Here is a 22,236-nt window from a genome sequence, read left to right on the forward strand (position 1 = left end):
CTATTAGAGAAAGAGCAAAAAAGAAAAGCATGGCTTATTGTTGGATAACTGTTTCCTTTGAAAATTGTACTAGGTAGATCAGGGCCTGAACACTTGCGTGCTTTTGAAACATTTGGTGGTAATTCCACTGTGTTTGTATTTTTGACACTAGTAGGGGGAAAAAAATAAAAACTTGCATTTTTCTGTAGAGTAAAAATTGTTTCCATGGTCAAGTGGCTCCCCACTTTTTTAGCCATATTTATTCTAGTGGGTTGATTTTGTAAGCATAACTGAAACCCTGGGAGACTAATGAAGTTTAACAGTGTGTGTTAATTATATCCACTTTTGTTGTCTCAGTGAAAACATGGGATCCTAAATCCTATTTACATTCTGAAATTTCAGAGGTTCCAGGTCCCTCATCTGACCTTAACATCTTTTAGTTTCATGCGGCTTTCGTAAGCCTGTGCACATATTTAAGTTCTCCTGTGGAGAATGTTTTTTGAGATCAGATGTTCAGGGATTATGAACACAAGAGTTTTCTTACCTTGTTTAAAATCATTTTGACATTTTGGTGTAAGTCATTAAGATTGTTTTCTTGAACTGTCTAATGGGCCACAGTACGGGTGAACCATTTTTAGAAAAAATAAATAGAAGCACCTAAGTTTCTAATTGACCCACCTGAAGAATTCCAACATAAATATTTTGCCCACTCTGAAGTAAATATTTGCACCTGATTTCCTCCCCAGGGAAGACTACTTCCCCATTTAGCAAATAATTAAAGACAGAGGCCATGCCTGGGGGGAGCACGCAAGAACGGTCCCTTCCATCTGAAGATGCTCTCAGTACTGTTTATTTTTATTTTCTTTCTTCTTCCTTCTCTGAACTGTGCAGAGGGACCCAGTTCCCCCAAATGCTGTCAGATTTTGGGATCTCTGCAGAGACGTGAGGTGTTTCTGCTGGTTCTGTTTCAGCCCCGTGGATCCCGTTAGTTCCAGCCCAGCAGTACAAGGGATTCAAGTATCTCTGAAGCCACACGTTCAGGTCTAGAAAAATAGAGCTGGTATAAGGCAAAGCACATAAAGGGAATGCATTTTTACCAGCTCCAATGTATGCATTAATAAACAAGACTGAGAATGCCACCTGCTTTCAGAAAGGTTTTCAACTTGCAGGGCATGGAGTTCTTAATAGTATTCCATTAGCTATAATGGGGAATAGTGGTGCAGATTTCCCCCAGGAAGATGGTACACATTTGTACAGAATAAGGCTCCTGCTGGGCTGTTTTATGAATGTGGAGTGTTTCAGTTCCAGTTAAATAGGATAACCAGCTGTTTTCTAGAGCACATGGAGAAATCCTTGGGTTGGATGTTGTTCCTACTCTCAGTGTTAGGATGCCTGTAGTAAATGAATAAGAACACAGCAAATATTTCACTGTGGCCCTGTTGAAGGGAAAGCCATTCTTCAGATGCATTAGAAACAGCTCTAACAGATGCAAGGAAAAAAAAATCTTATTTTTTTGAAGCTGTCCTTTTTTATTTTGTTACAAATTTACCTTCCATCTCCAGCTTCCAGGTTTTCCTCCTATGAGCTATCATCTGTTTTGTCACTTGCAAGGCTTTATTCTCAAAGCCTGCAGATGTTATTAAAACTGAGGATTATAAGGTTATGAAGTGTGTTGTAGAAGCCAGATACAGATTGGATGTTTTTGTTAGAGGATTACTGAACTTTGTTAACAGGAGTGAGCTTGAACTATTCTGGTGGAAGTTCTGCCGTGCTGGTTATGAAACATCTGATCCTGGAGCAGAGGTAGAGCTGCACCTTAGCCAGGTCCCAGTCTCCAGCCGTGCTTCATGCTCATGGTGCGTAAAGCTGGACCACTGACAAACAATATATAATGGTTTCATTGGAAAAAAATGGCATGGGCATGGCAGAAAATATCTACGTACCATGAAGTGCCAGATATCCTCCTAATCTCTTGTTCACTTCAGAATCCTTTTCTACTACTGGGACATATTACAGACAACAAAGCTACAACAAAATAAAATCAGCATATGAGATACGTGCTTTCATTTCAGTTTTAAATACATTGAAAAGATCTACCACTTTTTGTAGCTTTTTATAACTTGCATACGCCTACACAATGCTAGGCCCTTATGCAAGAAAACTCCCCCCAGCTTTATTGCTGAGCATGGCATCATGTAGCATGGAACATCCCTTTGGTCACTCCAGGTCAGCTGTCCCCAGGGTGTCCCCTCGCAGCCTCTTGCCCACCCCTGCCTCCTCACTGGGGCACACGGAGAGACACAGAGAAGTCCCTGACACTGTGAGAACTCTGCTCAGCAACAGCCAAAACATCGTTGTGTTATCAGCACAGTTCTGGTCACAAATCCAAAAGTCCATTTGATTTGTCCAAGCAGACTCCTAATTGCTTAATAAATCCCTTAAATATTTATTTGGTAGAGTGGCAAATTATTAGCTGGCTAGAGATGTAGCAGGTGCCTTTTTAAAGTCACTCTCTATTTGCATCAACAGGGAAAAGGGAAAATCTGGGGTCCATGTAAACAATTTAAAAGTATAATTAGTGCCATAAATGAATGTTTGGTATTTATGTGATATGTATATATTTCTTATCAGTGAATCAGTCACGATCCTGTCCTACTCTGAAACTATTCACCAGTTTGTGTTCTTGTGGTTATTCAGTTCATTAAAATCCAGTTGCATGTTTCTCCAGGCAGGATGAGTATCTTTTGCCATGGTTAAGGATATTTATTCATCTTTCTGTCTAGATATAGGATGGATTCTTAGTTTTGTTTTGATTTAATGGATAATTTTGAATTTTGACATTGCTCTCACAATATCCATCTGGGGTCAGATTTTAAAATCAGCTGGGGGGGGAGTTCAGCTAAAATTTCAACAAAAAATGCAGATTTAAAAAACATCCCATTAGAATGCAAGTCTTTATATAAGATAGAATAAAGGCTATACATTTTAAGTAATTGACTAGTTACACTTTTCTTATTATAGCCATATATTCTTGTTTTCAGACAATAAAAGAGAATCTTTGTGTTCTGATTTTTTTTAGATTTGGTGTGACTACATAGTTTGAAAATTGCTGCACGTAGTTTCATCAAAGAACATAACGTTGTCGCATCACAACAGGAAATATGGCCGTAACATTAAAAGGCAGATTTGGATTCTGGATGCATTTTAGTCAGTGCCTTTTTTTTTTTTTTTTTTTTGGACATAGAACAAGCTGCCTAACCCCCTACTACCTCCAGTTTGCCCTTTTTCAAAGTGATGATAACAATGACTCACTTCCTCATGGGGGTATTTTGAGGCTTAGTTGAAGTCTGAGAAGTTGTTTCTGACCCTGAGAAAATTGATGTCAGAAACTGCAATATTGGAATACTAATCTTGCAAGGCTTGGATAAATAATTGTCCACAAATGAAAAGCTATTTTCTCTGCATTTTTTTTGGCCCCCTCTATAATATTGCTTGAATTGGTAGAGTTCGAACTTAATACAGACAACAGAGGAGACAGTGGACACTGCTTACCTAAATAAACAAGAGCCAGAGCCCGAATTATTAGTAAATACCAAGGCTTCATTTAGGTTGAATAACGCTGCAATCCAACAAATAAATGAGCCATCAAGTTTGAATTTATGTAGCATACGAAACACATTAAAGCCATCTGACCATGACAAAGGCCTTTTCTGCTGTGAATAATGAGGCCAACACATTATAATATCCTTTAGATGAGACATTAAACCCAAGGTCCTTTCTGTTTGTCTCTGGTGGCCGTCCAGGTGGAAGGTAAAGATTCCCTGGCATTTTGCTAAAAACATAGAAAATCTCCAGCCCCCAACAGTATTACTTTCCCTGTAAAAAAAGATTAGAATAGCCAATGCTACGTACGAGTTGAATATCATCAGGCAAAATGCAAAGTACCTGCCCGTTTTCTTATCCATAAGGACAGTGGGGAAACTTCTCTTGCTTTAGTGAGAGCAAGGTCAGCATCCCTGGGACCAATGTCGGTCTTGGGAAGTCCTTTGGGATCCTGAGAATGTAAAACATAGAAAAATAATTAATTCTCATCAGCAGCACATGTTGTGGTAACAAAGAACATGTCCAAATAATATATATTTGCATGTGCCTGTGCTTGCATAACTAGACATGCACATTTGCATCGGTAATTTCTAGGAAGGAATGATTTGGAGATGAAAAGAAAATAATTACGACAGGAAAAATTTCTTACCGTAACTTGTACATGTGCGATTCACTCGAGGAAGTTCATCTCAAATTTCAGGTTCTTTTGTATAATCCTAGTGATTTTGTACCACTTGAGATATTTTAACTTGAGCTATTTTAGCTATTACGCTTGATATACCCTTAGTTTGATATGAGCCTCCGTGAAATTTTATCTAAGTGAAAAGCAGGTTCTTGCTCACTGAGCATGTCTTAGTTGCATAGTTTCACACCAAAGTTTCTTAGCATCAGACTCATAGGGGTATGGCACAAGGTCATGTGAAAGGTAAATCTCAGAGTCCTCTCACAGGTGTAAATCTATTGTCTTACTGTTATCAAGCTGACTGAACTCGTTTGAATTGAAGGGAATGAGAGAAAGGACGAGGGAACAAAACCCTTGAAATGAGCTAAGAATCATGCTGGAGCTGAACCCCCTTAGTAGCAGAGATGGTAAAGCCTTTCATGAGGAACTGACTGATGAATCTGGGCATCTTTCGATTTTCTGAATAATGAGCCAGTTCTTCCCTCTTGCCGAGAAACACATGGGATGTGAGGAAATCAGCTGGAAACCCGGCCATGTCTCTCTCGTTCGGCATCCTCTCCGCTAGAGGCAGAAAAGTGGTACCTTATGAGAAAAGATGGCTTGAGGGGAAGCTTGGTGTTCAGTCAAAGCAAATTCGGTCCCTGTGAGACTTGTGCCCCTTGATGTTTGTTCTGCTTTTATCAGTTATCAACGGGAATGCCACAGAAAGCTGTGACACTTGTCCAACAGCGATTACTGCTGGCTGCGCTAAGGAAATCAGCTCTGCTTCCTACTTTTAGTGTGTATCTGCTTGAAACTTCCGACCTGGTGGAAATATCCCCCAGGTCATATCTTCCAGGTCTTTATGTTTGAGAAAAGTACTTTACAAGAGAGGAGAGCAAGGAAAATATCTATGCGTAACACATCTTAATATTGATTTCATTGACTTGCATTTCATTCATTTCGGCATTAGGGATAGGAAGCTCTAGTAATGAGGACTGAAAACATGTTGGCTTTGATTTTTTGTAAAGTAGTTAAAGACCACACTACACGTATTTAACGACACTTCAAGATGTAGGTCCTTTGTGGGATTTGACAGATTCAGCCTGTGCCTTCTGGCAGCCACTTGGCACCAGGTAACCACAAGCCTTGAAATAACGTACGTGGTCTTCAAAGTGACCAGTGGGGATTCCTTTTTGTTGGAAACTTCTCTTAAATGGACACAGAAAAGAAGCTGTCCCTTCAAATTTAGCACTCTGTCTTCTAAAAACAAGTTCAACGTTCTGAAAATTGTCTAATCCTTCGTACAATCTGATTTGCTAGCATGGTGTACCTTTCCACAAATTACCTATATTACTTTGTTCTACACCTTAAGGTATACATTTAGGCACAAAGCTATACCAGGGAAGGGTCAGGCTGGACATTAGGAAACATTTCTTCACCATGAGGGTGGTCAAACACTGCAACGGGCTTCCTAGAGAGGTGGCTGATGCCCTGTGCTGCCAGTGTTCAAGAGGCCTTTGGATAATGCCCTCATTAATATGCTTTAACTTCTGGTCAGGCAGTTGGACTCGATGATCTCTGTAGGTCCCTTCCAACTGAACTATTCTACTCTATTCTATTCTGTTCTATTCTATTCTATTGTGCTGTGCTGTGTTATGCTGTGCTGTATTTTCAATATGAGGTACTGACCATAAATTTCTTTACAGTTTCTGATTCCTAACCTTCCTATTTGCTTCTTTACCTGCTATCCTAAAACATGGAGGCAGGCTGCTCACAGCACAGTCCATGATATAGGATTAGATTGTCTGGGCTCCGTCCAGCAGAGGGTGGTGACAGACATCTGCCCAAAAAGCAATTAATTGCAACGTGTTTGGAGAGACAAAATAATCCGGTGGCGACTTACCACCTCCAGGAAAGGTTTGTGTTAGAAATGTTGATGTTTACTGTGGACTTTTTTGTTTGTTTGTTTCAGAGGAAAAGGAAATTTGTAAAATATTTTACAGTCTAACAAAGACAGCAATATATAGAAGTAATTAGTAGGGACATTTGAAGGGAAAACAGGGTCGCACCATTAGCCCCTACTAAAATGCGTTGGAGTTGATGAATTATTTTAATGGGACAGAATGACAAAAAAGGGACTCTTTCACCTAAGCAGGGACAGCTGGTCCCTCTGACAAGGATACATTGCTGTCTTGTTGAGTCTGCCAGCCAGCAAGGCTGAAATAATAGCACTGAGAGAGGTGTGAACATTCCCCGTTCACCTTAATTGAGAGCTAATAGGAAGTCTAATTACGAACACTTAGTATTAACTGTTTCACAGCTGAAGACAGCCATCTGATCAGCACCCCGCCGTGGTGTCCAGGGAAGGTCTGCTTTGATTTTCCGGGCAGTCACACCTCCTGATACTGAGATGCGGGCTGACAAACCACATCCACGCAGCAGCTTTCACCGCCGGTGGGTTTCGGCCCTATTTCTGTTACTGGGCTAGGGGAACTTTGGACAAAAGCGGGACCTGGGGACCAAACCGCACGCTTTTCCAAAGCAGAGTTCCTCCCTGGCTGGCGGCTGCGGAGCCAGGTGGCAGCCCTCCAGGACAAGCTGCACCTCTACAAGCGTCGCCCCTCGCTGCAAACCGCAGCAGCCCCCTGGATTTCGGTTCATCCTGCTGCCTGTGGCCGGCCTCGCACCCCTGCCAGGGAGAGCCAGGGCTGCCGAGGGCTGGGGCAGCGGGGCTGCAGGCACACGCTGTCCCCACCGAGCCATCTGCCAGGATTCGAAGCACGACAGGTGGGATTAGGGGATTTGGGCGACTAATTACAGAATTCACTTTCAAAGCGTTTGTGTGAGAGGGGGAGAGAGGAGGATTAACTTAATTGAAGAAATCTCTGGCAGGTATTTGAAAGGTGGTTGTAAAATGATTGTTTAATCTTGCACCTCACCTGCTTCTGAGAACAAAAGTGCTCGGATTGAAAAATGCCAACTGGATGGGGACTGCGTGGCTGGGGGGACTGAGAATAAGGCTGCGAATAAGGCTTGTGAAGAATGCAAGGCAGCTAGCATTTGCTGGCTTTTGTGGGCTGTGTTCAGTCAGAGTGGAGACAAGGGTCCGGTTCTGAAAGAACTGCGGACCAGATCCTGCTTCCACCTAAAGCTGTGGCCCGAGACTGAGGCCGAAGCCCCACACCGCGCATCCTCAGTGCCACGTTTAGCAGCTGCCCCGGCCTGCAGGGCAGCGCTGTCACCGCTGCCGTGGGCTGGTCCTGCTGCGCAGGCTCAAAAAGGTGGGGAGGGTACCTGCGATTTCTCATCAGGAAAAAACAAACAAACAAACAAACAAAAAACTATGTGGGAAGGGAAAGGAGTCATGAAAACAAGCTGAGAAAAACAAAAGAACAAACATAACCCACTCCAAAACCAAAGCCCTTGGCCCCTCTGATAAAAACAGCTTTGATCAATGCATCTATTCTCAGAAGCACCTTCTTTTAGAAAGCAGCTAGCTTTCTAACAAATAAAGAATTGCTCTGTGGTTTCTTTCCAAAGCTCAAATTCAGCTTTCTAGAGTAAGATGAAAAGCTAATTTTCCTGAAGTTTAACATATTTGTGTAAGCACGTCAGGTGAAATAAATGACATTGATATTCAGTGTGTATATAGGTGGCACCAGCTCCCAAAACTCTATCTCTTTTTCATCTTACTGGAACATTAACTTATGCTCCTGAGGGCTATGCAGCATGCAGAGCGAGAGTGCAAACTTAAAGATAATTTATCACAGCGCTCTCCTGTGTATCACTCTCGTTCTCTAAACTTTTCCATATCAGAATAAAGAATAGAGGGAATTTACTTTTGCCTCAGCTGCCTCAAACTGTACCTGTGCAGGGTCTTATTCAAAACAAATGTTTGCATCCCTCAGATTGACTTCTCAGCTGTGGTCTTGCACGTTCTCTTGGTAAGTGGATGAGCAGACACCTTACCGTAAGAACAGCGTCACGGGAAGCTTAACAACTGGTCTCTGGAATAACTACAGCAACGGTAAAATATATGGAGAGCGGTAGTAAAGGTAGAGGAGTGGGAAAGAAGAAAGGAATTTCTTGGGAAAGGCTGTCATCCAGGCTGCTGCGAGCTGGTGGCAGCGACCAAGGAGCACCGCACTACTCCTTGCACCAACTGACCGTGAGCAACAGCTCTGGAAGGGCTTAGACCGGCTTTTTGTCATGCATTTATATACTGAGCAGTGGGACAGAGGCGTTCTTCTACCACAGGTGCTATCTGAGTAAGCACAACACTTAATAAGAGAATAGAAATCTAATTTTAATAACAATGTGGAGCATGTAGCGCTGGCACCCAGTTTCTCTTTTTCATATTGATATTGATGGATTACTCTGCATGAATTACTTAAGCTTATAATTTATCTTTCGAGCACAGTTCAGTTTTGCAATTCACACTTTGCAGGATGGGTAACTGAGCCACACAAAGGCTACATGACTTTTTTCTTCCTGGAATATTGTCAGTTTAAAAAAGACATATATATCTGCTAACATCCACACCACAATACTCGAAAAAGCGAGACCGTAGCTAAAAAATGTGCTATATAGGGATAAATGTACCTAAGCAGAGTAAAAATATCAACGGATGTTTTTAAAAAAAAAAAAAGAAAAAAAAGACTAAATGAAAAATCTGGGAGAACAATTCCAGAAATTGTAAGTCCATGGCCTAAGGACGGCACGGATTTGTTACTTTGCACTGGAAACAAATATGTATTTGTTTTGAATTATTGCTGTCATTGGCCAGAATTGCTTTGTTTGTGAAGACAGCTACAAAATGGGTAATTTAAAGTGCATTGCCAGAAACCTCTTGCAGTAAGAAATACTGAGTTGTAACTTGATAGTTGTGTGTTTAAATATTTATCAGAAGAACATGATAACAGGCACTCTCCTCCAAGACCAGGAGAGCCAGTGGTTCTATTGGAGGTAATATTAGCTGATTAAAATAATGATTTAAATAAAAAAATCTAAAGAATTTTGTACCCTTGCATGCAGAGCTGTCACCTGCAGGAAATGTTCACCAAAGACAGCTCCCACCGCATATGCCATTCCTTGAACAGCTAGCATCAGCCACAGCTACGCGTATCCATTGCACTTTAGAATTGTGACCCCTTTAAGAATGACTCTGTTCAAAGTGTTTTTTTTTCCCTCTTTCATAATTAAACTCTGAATAGGAGGCATAATGTTAGGAAAAGTCATCACAAAACCAGGAAAACAGCTGCCAACTATTAACCCCTTTTCTCATCTGCCTAAAGAGCATCCCCTGACTCCCCCTAATTTAAAGTTGTTTATAGGTGTTTGGGAAGAGAAGATATGTCTGTCTACTTCTAGATACTCCTTCGAGTGAAGCCAGTGCACATTCCTAACATTTCCACTGCAAAGAAGTGTAAACAAATACATCTGCTTCTGTCCTCTAGCGCAGTCCTGATGTGTTGTAGTGCAAGGAAAAGGCCATCACTGAGCAGCGTAAATCCTGCTTTCTGTAGTTGCAGTTCACATTGCACAAGTTTATGACGATAATTATGCACAAATACTGGCACATTTGCGCACATGCAGCAGGCTTATGAGGCAGGAGCGTGGAGAAGAGAAGGGTACTAAAAAAATCCATTGGGAATGGTATTTTTCATTGTCATTTCATTTGTCATAAACAAATGGCATTTGTTTATGTTCAAGGACCTTGATGGTTTAGACCCTACATACTGAACTAATCACTTAAGGTTGCTTTAACCATAGGTACATACAAGGTGTAGATTTCCATGGTAAAACTGGTGTAGGCAAGCAAGGGGAACAGACCTCACACTATGTTCTCACCCCGTTCTTCAAGTGGCTTCATCACCCTTTCTGTCTGGTTTATTAGGAAGAACTGTGTTGACCAAACCAAGAAAGAGCCAGGTGTTTAGCATCTCTCTCTGCAGAGGACAGGGGTTGCAAAGAAGGCAACAGCCTCTCACCACCAGGGCTGCTCTGAGCCAGCAGGTGAGGCCAGGTGCCAGTCTACCAAGAACCCATGAGAGCTGTTGGCTTCCTAGGTCAATCAATGTTATCTAATTATTTATCATTTAGGTAGGAATTATTACCGGAATGTTCGTACAAGCATTTTTTTTTTTTTTTGCTTTCCTCCTTGTGCTTCCTATAACATCAGCAGCGTGTTAACAAGGAACAGTGTTCTTAATGTCAGGACGATTTGCCAGAATAATAACCAGCAACCTTAGGAAGTAAAACCCAGGTCTTGGGATCTGAATGTACTCATCAGTATGCTCTTTTGTGCTAACGGTGACAAGAGAGTTATATATCTATGTATATAGAGCTGGCTTTGAGAACTGTCTTGGGACAAGTTAAGTTCATATCATCCACTGCTTAAAGTAAAAGTGGCAAATATATTATCACGATGTAAAAAGGCAGCGCTGTATGTGATGTACTTGTACACCTTTAAAGCATCCCTGCTGTAGATGCTGCTCTTACAGGCATTTGACCTCCAAGGTGACAACAACCCACGGCACCTGAAATCTGCCTCGGGTTCCCTGAGTGCGGGCGGCAGTTCAAAACCCCACGGAGCCCACTTAGATGAAGACGGAGCATCGGCTGCTGCGGCCAGCCTGAAATCGAGAGCACTTTACGCAAGCCTGTGCACAGCGTGAAATCTTGCAGGTGTCAGCTAGGTCGCTTCCTGTCTGGAGCTACGTGGAGATGTATAAGCAGACAGAGGTAAATTCAATAGTGAGCCGACCACAGAGACAATCGCTCGTTCCCTCTTGTGTCCAAGCGCTCTGATCCTCCCGTCCTGAACCGTTTTTCTGTGGTAACTGAAAGATTATCGCCCCGCCGACTGCCGTGCCTTCTGAGATAAGGTGTCATTCTGCAGCACAGGAAAGACAGAGCCTGTAGTGCATTTGCTCCTTAGGTCCCAGAGCTAGCACTCCGCATGAAGCCATAATCTGCTGCATGAGCTGGAGCAGTGACGGCTGAAATTGATCCATCAGCCCATAAGCTGTGGCACCTAAGAGCAGGCACAAGGTCCATGCTGCCATCCCTGCTAATCCCTAGTAGAGAGGCAGGATGAATGCAGGAAGGTCTTTAGCTGCTGGACCTCGAATTCAGAGACCGCAAACCAAAGCCCTGAACCTGAGGAGAACACTGAGGTTTAATTCACTGTCAGTTGGAATGAAGCCTATAGAAGCCAGCACAGAAAGTCCTGATGTGATGTCCTTGTCACGTAAAAAATATCTTGAAATAACAAAAGCAGTCAATCAGCGCGGAAGTTTGCAGGCTCAGCATTGCTTTAACATATGGCAAGATGGAGCACACATCCGAGGGAGGGAAGGGTTGTACCTGGTATTTTCCACAGCCCCCGGAGTGCAGCTGTACCCATTTACCGCCTTTGGTTCACTAACACCTGGGGAGAGGACAGAAGCACAATGACCGTGTGCCTCAGGAACAGGACAGCAAGGTAGTTCCTCCACTGCTTCCTCCAGAGCGGCACCACGTTTGGGCCTTGGTAGCGTTCCTGGGTTTTCGTCGTCTCAGAAACTTGCCTCCGTGCCTCCCTTTTCCTTCTGCAGGACTTCCACCCGCAGGTCAGCCTGGATACTGCAGCCGAGGGGTGTCCTGAGCTTTGTGGCAGAACCAGCCAGAGCAGCAGGTAGGTCCTACGTCTCCAGCAGAAGGTAGGAAGAGCTGTGGCTTTACTTTGGGAAGGTCCCCCCAGGTCAGGGACCACGGGTAGGAGGACCCATATCTGAGCCGCAGCCATTTCAGTTTTGAGAGAAGTGCCGCTACCAGCTCTGTGTGCCCCCAAGCAGGATCATTCTCCCACGGGCATGAACATGAAATGTATTTCGAGGTAACGTTCATACTACTCATTCAGCCTTCAGAGAGGCTTACCTATTAGCTTGAACAGGGTAGGAGAGGCTCTCTTTGCTGACCTACTGTGAATAAAATAAAATATAGGTGCTGAAGTGAGATGGCTGACTTTGCTATAAAGGTCCAAGTTTCTCTTCTCCCTTGTCTGATAAATGAGTGTCATCAGAGTTACTGTGCTCTCCCGAAGCAATTAGTCGTTATTGGTCGATCAAAAGTATTTATCAAAACTTCAGGTGCGGTGCAATTGATCTTCATTTGGGTTGGAAGGGTTTCCTTGCTGGATTTTGGAGAAGGAATCCGTCAGTGGCACGGCCATCAAACAGAAGGCAGCAGCAATATCCTTGTCAAAGAGATATATGACTATGCAGACGCTCAAAAAGGTGCCAAGAAATGCAGTTCAGTAGCAGAGGTAGCAACTATCACCTGTCAAAGCTGATGGGGTTTTGAGCAGGAGAGGGAAGGAACAGTTAACCAACATATCTGCATCAAGAACACCATAGCCTACCTTAAAATGTGCACGGTGGAATTTTAATTAAAGGATTTGTACAGCTGTGGAATCCTGAAATCCTCTAAGTAATGTGCAGTGGCCTGAGACCTCCCTGGGCACGGCTCTTCAGTATTTGCAGCCTTGAAAGCCTACCAAGGAGTTATTCCAACATGGTGTGTTTGATCCCCGTTATTCAGAAATCCTGGCTTTAAGATACATGGCCTGGATCAAAGTATTCTGAAACTTCACTGCAGCTGTTACGCATTGCATTCTTGAGCAAGAGATGTGGCTGAGAAGCCACCTTGATGGCAGGTCTTGATCTTGTAAAATGCCTTTAGCGCCAGACAGAGGTTATCAGGTTTCAGAATACTTAAACTTACCTTCAAGGTTTTCTTGTGATCTAGATGGTTTGTGTCTGAGCATAGTGCAGAAACTGCCTTCGTGTGTTAACCACTGCTTCCATATGTGAAATAGGCTAGTTTACTCAGGAGAGGCAGCCCTACTCCTTGAGACACCAGTTTTCTCTTGCTACTCAATAATTCAAATAAAATAAATTCATAGCTGAACTGGAAATACTGAAGTATCAGTGGGAATTGCATTTACAATTGCTGTCCTTCCTGGGGCAAGTATCACAGCAACAAAGCATCACGCACCAACTCATTTTGACCATTAAATGAGCAGGCAAGTTTTTCTAATGAGTGTTTCTTTCCTCTCCTTTCCCACCCTTCTCTCCCCCTGCCCCTCCCCCCCCTTTTTTTTTAAGCTTAAAGGTGCCAATTTTGACTTTTTTTTTTTTTTTTTTTTTTAATAGAAACAGATATAACTTCAAACTAATCTACTGAATACAGTTGGGTTACTCTGGATTAACAGTGGTATAAATAACAGCAGAACTTGGCACGCTGTCTCCAAATTAATAAGCCTAAATGTTTTTCAACTAATGGAACGGCTTGAATATGATCAAACAGATTTTGCTTTTAGTCTGTGGAAGAAAAATGTGTTTGCTTGACCTGTAAAGCGACTTATGCCAAATTTGATCATGAAACAATATTTATGAGTAATTTTTAATGCACTGAAAACAACTGAAGTGGGAAATGCTGATATACTAGTGTAACTATGACTGTGGAAATGGAACTAATGTAATAACTAAAACGAATGGGCATAATGAAAGAATAACCCCATGCCAGTTGGTAATTCCTTAAAATTGTGTGATTTTGAGCCTAATGGCGGGGGGGGGAAGGGGGGTGCTGCCAGAAGCTACAGCATGTGGCAGGACTCTTTGCTGACATTTGCAGAGCATTGTGTTGTGCCAGCACTGTTGCAAGAACAGTGTGAGAGCAAGAACATTGCAAAGTAACGAAGTTTGGGGCACTGTGAAAAAGAATTACATGTGTGTGCCCATGTCCAGCACATTTCTATTGAACTTGGCGTAACAGCTGACTTAAAAAATAGGCTCAGGACACTTTCCTAGCGACATACGTCCCATTCGTTCTACTTGAAAACAAAGAAAAAAAATCAGCTAAGGGCATACATTCTTCACAGCATATATGATGGCGTGCTGACTCTGTATCTCTTAAAATGGTAGCAACTGTACAGCAAAGTAAAAATTGATAAATGCAGAGAGAAATGACTTCCACTGAGAGTGGTGTTTTGTTCTGTTTTTTAAGTATCCTTTTAATGTTGTTAATAGATCTTCTTAAAAATAAATTATTTAAGGAAGCTTATCTTGAAAACACTACCAGAATTATGACTAGAAAACATATGAATCATTGCCGTTCTATAGCACGATTAATTTCCATTGCTATGTTTGTGACCTACTTACACAGACCACAAACACTAATCTCAGTGGGTAATTAAAAGAGTGTAAATATCATTTGTCCAGTCCCCAATGATTTGTTTTAGAAATCCAGTGAGCTCTCTACAGTAAACTTGCAGATAAGAAATCCTCAGTTATGTATAGACTTTAATTATCATACACCACTAATGATTCTTAATACTCTGTTTCATATTTTTCACTTAGAATAGTACAAACTGTATTAAACAAGCAATTAAATATTTTCACCTACAAATTTATTTCCCTGACTGTAGCATTCTGATGCGACAAAATGTGGATATATTGTACAAAACAGGCAGCTATATTTGTCTTTTACTTAGTCTTGGATAAAATATGGGTAAGTTTTTTTGTTGGTGGTGGTGGTGAGTGAGGTTTTCTTTAAAATTTACTCCTGGCCCTCTAAATACAGGCATATATTTCAGTCATGGACCAAAGAAACGAGTTTCACAATCAAGAAAATATTTGTCTAAATGTCATCCCATTTCAGTGATAAAATAAAATTAGCAATTAGAAATAACATATATTAGTCATATGAATAATGAATTGTATTTGGAGTCATAAAAAATGGGAAGTGGTGAAATAGTAATACAAATAGAATGAATATGACAAGCACAGAAAAAATGATAATAGAAGCAAAAGACAAGGAAAAAATCCATGACAGTAGACAATAATTTTATAAAGTATAGTAAGAATGACAGAAATCCCAGCAATGCTCTAAGTTTGTAAGTAGACAAAATTTTAATAATGATGAGGAAAGAAAAGGCATTCTTTATTTTTCTTGGGGGAGGGAGTTCTATTAGAAAGAAACTAGATGCCATACTTGTATAGCACGAAACACTTTCAAATCTGCTAGTAAACTGTGAATAAGTATAACCATGCTTACTTTTGTCCTTAGAAATCTCTTTGAGGTATTCCAAAGACAGACCTTGTGTTCTGCTGCTTTGTTTTTTAAATTATTTAGATACAAAATTATTCAATATTCATTAACTATTTTATAAATAGTTCCGTGCATCAAATCTCCGTGGTAGTAATGCTAAAATTCTGGGGAAAACAGCATGTTTCAAGAAATATGAAGTTAACAGTGAAACATGCAAAGGCCTTCAATGTGAGAACTCGAAAGGGGTGTTAAGACAGTTTTTACTCATAGATTAATTTATGAGTGTTTGGAAACAAACCTAGACAGCTAGGTCGAGGGGTTGCATGTGAGATAGGTGGGACACTTTGGACACTGAACGTTCTGCAGTTCCATCTGCAACGCGCCTGTATCCAGCCCTGCTCAGAAACATTGTGGAAGACATCCAGTCGTGCATGACAGTTGGGAGTCAAGTAAGTGTTCACCTATTCTGAGAACTTATCACACAGCTGCTCAAGCTAGGAAACTGTCAGTTGCAAGACTACTATCCTTATGAAGGAAAAAAGCAAAAAGTGTTGCTTTTTCATCCTTCTTTATTTTTCTTGGAACACAGAAAGTCCATCTCTATATTACCTAATTCCCGGAACTAGCACCTCTCTCCTAAAAGCAAGGCAGTAGCATTGACCTGTCTAGCCAGAAAGGAGTGGTGAGAGATGGCAGTGATCTGGGGGAGTGAAACTGAGGAGAAAAAGGAGCCAATGTCACTGTGGTTGAACAGCATCATTTTACATGAGCCTTCAGGTGAGTGCTAAGTATTAACTCTCACATTGGGTTCTAGATCTTGAGATGGGTTAAAGCTCCTCTCATACAGATGGGGCATGCTTACCGTACCTGTTTCCTCAGGTGAATCCTGGGACCCAGTTCAGATCATCAGTATTTGCCGTCTGGGCCCTTCCACCTGTAGTTCACCAGCTGAAACCATCCCAACAGCGTGATTAACCTTCCAGCTGTAAGCGTTCCTGTGTGAAGGGGCTGATGTTGGAAACGTTACACTGAATGCACTGCAAGGGGATTAAACTAAGAATGAGAGAAGGGCTTCCTTCAGCTACAGACGGTGTTTTTACACTTGGAGTTACTGTGGAAGAGCTGTTCCTTCTTTAAGCTTACATCTTACCATGCTCTGCAATAACGTTTGTGTGTACACAAGCCATCAGACCCATTCATGGAACCCTGTATTTGAAAACCTTCTGCTCCTAAATCATGTAATTATTATAATATGAACTAATTTTCAGGCTCATCAAAGGGGCTGAAGATTACATAAGCATTGGAGGCTGTACCAGTTATCCCCAGGAGACACATCCTTCTCAGACTCAGGTGAGGTCATACAGTCATAGCTACATCTGTGGGAAGTTTTTCTTGTACATAAACACAAGATTTCACTCAAAAATGGTATTAATCTAATACTTGCAATTGATACTAATTTATTTTTAACTGATGTTTGTAATTATTCTTATATAGGCAAAACAGTTTGTGTAATATGACATACATGGAGCCACAAAAATCCCAGTAGCCTGACATCCTTCTTTCCCTGATCCACTTTGTCATAGTTGTGCCATAGTAGGCTGTTCAGGCCCTAGGTTTTTGTTTAGTGAAACTGATGGAAACAGTGTATTAACCTTAAAAACTATTAATAATAATTGCAGGTTAAAAACATGGTGAGGGAATATATTTCTTCCTGTCTCCACAGTGCATCACCCTGTCTTCAGGACATCTGTTCCCAGCCACCCATCTCCTAAAAATCTCCCTGTCATCTTTGTCTTTGTCACCACTAGAGGTGATGTTTAGACTCGCACTGCCCTGTCATGTTCAGACCATCAGCAGCTCCTGCTCCGTGTCCTTCCTGTCTGCCTTTTGGTCCTTCACCACAAGGGTCAAGCTGGCCGCACCTTGTGACACTGCACAACTCAGTCTCTTCCCAGTCCCTGTTTTCCTCCTCTTCTCCTCTCTTTGAAGGTGATAGCTCCCCTCTTGGCTGAATGCGTATGTCCCTATTAGTGCTGTGCTGACATGAGCCAGTAAAATGTTAAAAATATTAAAAAAGGCCAACAATTTTCAGGAACTACAAAGCACTGAAGACCAGCTACCACCACTAGCATGTGGTCAGATGGGGTGGAAGTGGCTTGTAATACTGTTGTGAATACTGAGACATTCACCACTCTATGAGTGCTATTTGGCCACCACTTGCTAGCAAGAGTAAAGACACAGACGTTGAGTTGAGGCAAGAACAGCCAATGTCTGGAAATTGCTATCAGAGACTTCTGATGGAGAAAACTGGCTAAAAGAGACAGAGAAATCTGAAACGGGGTTGCATGCAATGAGGTTATCCTTCAGCTGTGATATGCGGCATGCTTAAAGTCAAATAAAAGTTTCTATTATTGTAAAATTTTCTTGTGCATTCGAAGAATTATTTCAGCAATTGAAAAGTACTTCTTTGCCACCTAGCTGACTCGATACTTGGTAAACAGGTTTTTCTTGGAACTTCCTAATTAAATTAGTTTTGGGCTGAATGCAAGCACAATAAATTCCAGCTCTAAAGGTCACGTTTTGGAAACATTATAAGCCACTTAACAACAGAAGCTTAGAAGGAGAATGCTTTCTCAGCCTTTATGGCTGCCTTGCAACACTGTAAAAGCACTGGGGCAGCAGTATTGCTGTAATTAAATATCCTTTGCAACAGCCTGGAGAAGCGGAAACATTCTGGTCGTCTAAGATATGTAGTCATAGAGCATCGCTCTTGGGACTCTTGCATAAGGATTAACTCTTTCTCAGGCATTTTAATGTGACGGCATCAGCTCCCGCATATGTAGCTCAATCAACAAGCATATATTGATATACTGATTGAATTTATATGTTTTATTGGTTGAAACTGGAAGGGAGGGAATTCTTAAAGCCGTCTGATGTGGGATCCAGGAGACCTAGCTTTAATTATCTGAGACTGTTCCCCTCCTCACTCTGCCACGGTTGCACTTTCAAGGGTAGGGAAAGTAGCCACAACAGCAGGCAAACTCCCAGGTACATTACACATGAAGGCCTCCCAACGAACATGAGCAGCCTCCTGAACAGAAAGGAGAAGCTGGCAGGCCAGGAACATCCCAGTCTGTCTCAGCTGAGTCCTCCTGAGCCTGTTGGTCAGGGTCTCACCACATACAGCTATTTCACTTCAGAGAAAACAGCTACTCAGCTACTGCTTGCTGTCTTGTTAGCTACAGGTCCTTAGGTATTAATCTGAGAGCAACATTTGGTTATCCACGTGCAATATGAGCTTTGGTGCTCTCTAAGAATTATTCAGTGATAAAAGGTAAAAGAAAACATAGGGAAGTGGTCACTCTGACAAATTATTCTATGGGAATCAAATCTGCATAGGCAGCCACATGATCTCAGTATCATTAAAAATATAGAAATAACACGGTTTCTTCAGTTTGAAAAATAAATCGTTAGCTAAGGGATAAAATGTGCAAGAAAACAGGACAACTGTCTGTCCTTCAGGTTCACCTGGGCTTTGTCGTTGATTCGGGTCTCGTGCATCACCCATGATGTGCCTGACTGCATCCAGGGCAGTCTGTGAATACTTTGTCAAACAGCCCCCATTTGGGCTGATACCAGGGGCTGAATAAGAATCAAAACTGGGAAAAAGCTGCATAACTTGCACACCAAACTATGAAAGTAAGAGGTATAAGAATGCTCTATTTCCTGTGGAGGGAACACAGAAACACATACAGAAAAGTGGCTTTCACATTTCCTTGAGATATATAAATTAATTCTACATAGCAACTTAAATCTTCTAGGAATATTTGCTTCTTGACCGACACTGGAGGATTTCACAGTTGTTGGCAGAATTTTTAAAATTTGGGCTTATAAGAGAGGCTAAGAGGTCTAGCTGAGAGCTACAACAGTTATCCTCTCTGTTTTGGGCATGGATGACAATACACAATTCACACTGTCCAGTGAGTAATACTTGCACTCACTTGCTGCATTGCATTTCAGGGCTTGTATTAGATTCTGGTTCCAAATACAAAGAGTAGGATTAGACTAATGTTGTAGGTTTATTTCTACACGGTTTAAAAATTAGTATTTGCTGGATTGTTTACAGCTTATTTGTGCGTTTAATATATTGAACTGTGATGTATGATTTAAGTCGCAAACTCCAATACAGTATTTCTACAACCTACAGGAATGCAGAAAATTTCCTCACGCCCTCCCCCCCACTACATATTCGTACTTCTTATATCTGCCAGATGGTGTGGAGCAAATTATTCTAGCACTCAGACCATGTGAATTTTAAGCAGATGAATATAACAGTCTGCACAGCACTTTGCCTCCTTTTATCATTGACTGTGGTGCTGGTCTGTTTGATCACACCCCAGAACAAACAAATCTCATTAATCAGTGTTTTCCTTTTCTTACCCTTGGCTGCTTTTTCTTTTCCATTCACTTTTGGAGATTTTCTGGGAAGCTTTGTTTTTAGATGGAGATAAGTTTTTTAGTTTGTTTGGCGCTTTTATTTAAAGGTGAATTTAGTGTTAAGGAAAGGTGCCTGCTTGCTGAAGATGAGAAAAAGCGCTGTTTGTGTATTAATGAAACTTGGACATCTGTAATGGAAGTTATCCAGTAGTAATCTACAGGAGATTACATCTCTATAGTTGAAAAGGTAATGTGATTTAAAATCCACATACCTTACATTAGTAGGACTCTTACTGAAGCTGTCATTGAAGATTAGGAATTATGCAACTTGGATATAGTTACCTCACCTCAAACGTCAGCGACATCAGCTAAGCAATAATTTGATGACATCTTTTAATTTACTCTGCTGCGACTGAAAGCATTCCTGACTTCCTGCTTTACTTTCGGTTCACAGAGTTGTAAAAATATTGGTCAGAAGGGACCTTTGGAGATCGTGCTGTCCATGCTCCATGTGAAGTGGGACTATTGCCAGTGCTAGATCAGGGCAGCCTTGGCTTTATCTGGGTGAGCCTTGAAAACCCTGGAGGATGTGGATTTCACTGCCTCCTTGGGGAAACAATGGTATAAAGCTGCTTTAGTGCTGCAGCGTCCTCCTAGTGAGTATTTCTTTCTGTCCTGCCCAAACCTCCCTAACTACAGTTTGTATCCATTGCCCCTTGTTACATTTTCTGTCCCTACTGAGAAGAGTTTGGGTCCTTGTGACTCCCTTTCAAGCCCTGTAGGCTGCTAGTAGATTGTTGCTTAGCTCTTCTTTGCCAGAGTGAACAAGGCCAGCTCCCTCAGCTGCTCCTGGTTGCTCGCTGATGGCCGATGACCAACCACTCCTTGATGCCCCCCATCTTGGTGGCCATTGGACGGACCCTCTCCAGTTTCTCAACATCCCCTTCAAGCTGCGGGCTCCAAAGCTGGGCACAGACTCCAGATCTGCCCTGGTGTACCTCACCGACAGTGTCTGCATGCATCACACTCTTCACAGTTGACTTAAGAAAACGTGCTATTTAATAGCATTGGCTACTGAGTTCTTAAAGTAGTTTTCTTGTACTAGGACTTTGAACAAGAAAGACCTATGGTTCTTAGAGAACTGTTGTGGAATACGGAACTTTTGGCACAGTCTTGGCATTGACTCTTGACTGCACTGGGACTGCTTACAGGTTTCAGGAAGATCATTCCGGTAGGAAGTTTACCTGGTAGCATGAATACATTGTGTCCACTCCCCCTCTGGATTGAGAAGGTAACCAAGTCATTTTTTGCAGGCCAATGCACCATCACTTGAGCACACTTCAAATAAATATAGAACAAAAATACAGTCTTTTGCCCTGTTGCTGTATCTAATAAGCTATCTGTTGTGGAGGGGAAATAGCCAAAATTTTGGGGACTTTTTTGGAGGTGGTGATGGTTACAACACTAGTTTCAAGAACTAAATTTAATTATGTGACAATATAAAATATGCACATATTTCTGTCTGTGAAGACCTACCTACAAATAGGGAATCCATACTGGGGGGGGCGTCTTAACACTGAAGGTACAAGAACACTATAAAAAGTGATAAAGAAAACCTTACTTATCTCCTCTTCAAAATTAGAAGCCCTTGTTAATATTCCAGCACAGATCTGGTTTATGGAGCTGCTGACAGTAGCAGCAGATCTATTTGAATCTAAACGAAAGCTGACGGAAGAAATAAAAAATACAGTGTAGCAGCTCACTGCTGATACCAGGGATGGTAAGGATCATGCTGAGGTGTATTGAAAGACAATATGATGAAACTCAGAAAACTGCACTCACGGAACAACGGCGAGCTCAGAATTTAGGCTAATGCTTAGCTCTCATCTTGACTCAGCCACGGGTATCTTGTATTTAACACCGAGAATTTTTCTGTTCCTCAATGACAGTCACAGTTGTATTCTACAGAGCATCTGGGCTCATCTCCTGGGAGGCTCTGTGGTGCTGTACCTAGAACATATGGACACTTTGCTCTTTCCCTGACCAAAGTTTCACCTGCAGCCTTCTCTTAATTTGTTCAATTCCTTGTTTTCCTTCCGTATTCTTTTTTCTCCAATGAAATACTCTCACTGTTCCTCTCTCCTTTGTGGTTTTGAATTGATTTCTCAACATTGGTAACTTGTAAATTATTTTAAATCAGAAGTAAATGTTCATTTGTGGGAATACATAAATAGCCTATACCTGTGTGCAGAATAGGGAATACAGCCATGAGCTGTATGGATTTTAGAACATATAGATAAAGAGTGAAATTAGTAAGAAACAGGATAATTTAGGCTGAGGTTTGCAATTTCATACCGATGTGCTAGTGAAGAGATACAAGCTTGCACATGAAATGTTTGTTGGGGGCTTTAAGCCAAAAGAAGGTGATACCCTTCTTTTTCTTCAAGTGATTTGTCTTT

At 41.7% G+C, this 22,236-nt stretch overlaps 1 long non-coding RNA gene across 1 annotated transcript; it reads right to left on the reverse strand.

The window, feature by feature from the left end:
* On the reverse strand, positions 1-4,010 carry LOC310899407. Its single transcript, XR_014584264.1, has 3 exons — positions 3,925-4,010; positions 1,923-2,004; positions 1-1,022 (listed from the first exon to the last, which is right to left on the reverse strand). It is a non-coding gene; the product is annotated as an uncharacterized lncRNA (long non-coding RNA).
* Between the last annotated feature and the right edge of the window lie 18,226 nt (positions 4,011-22,236).

This window comes from Anser anser, assembly GCF_964211835.1.
Source record: "Anser anser genome assembly, chromosome: 4".
NCBI lineage: Eukaryota > Metazoa > Chordata > Aves > Anseriformes > Anatidae > Anser > Anser anser.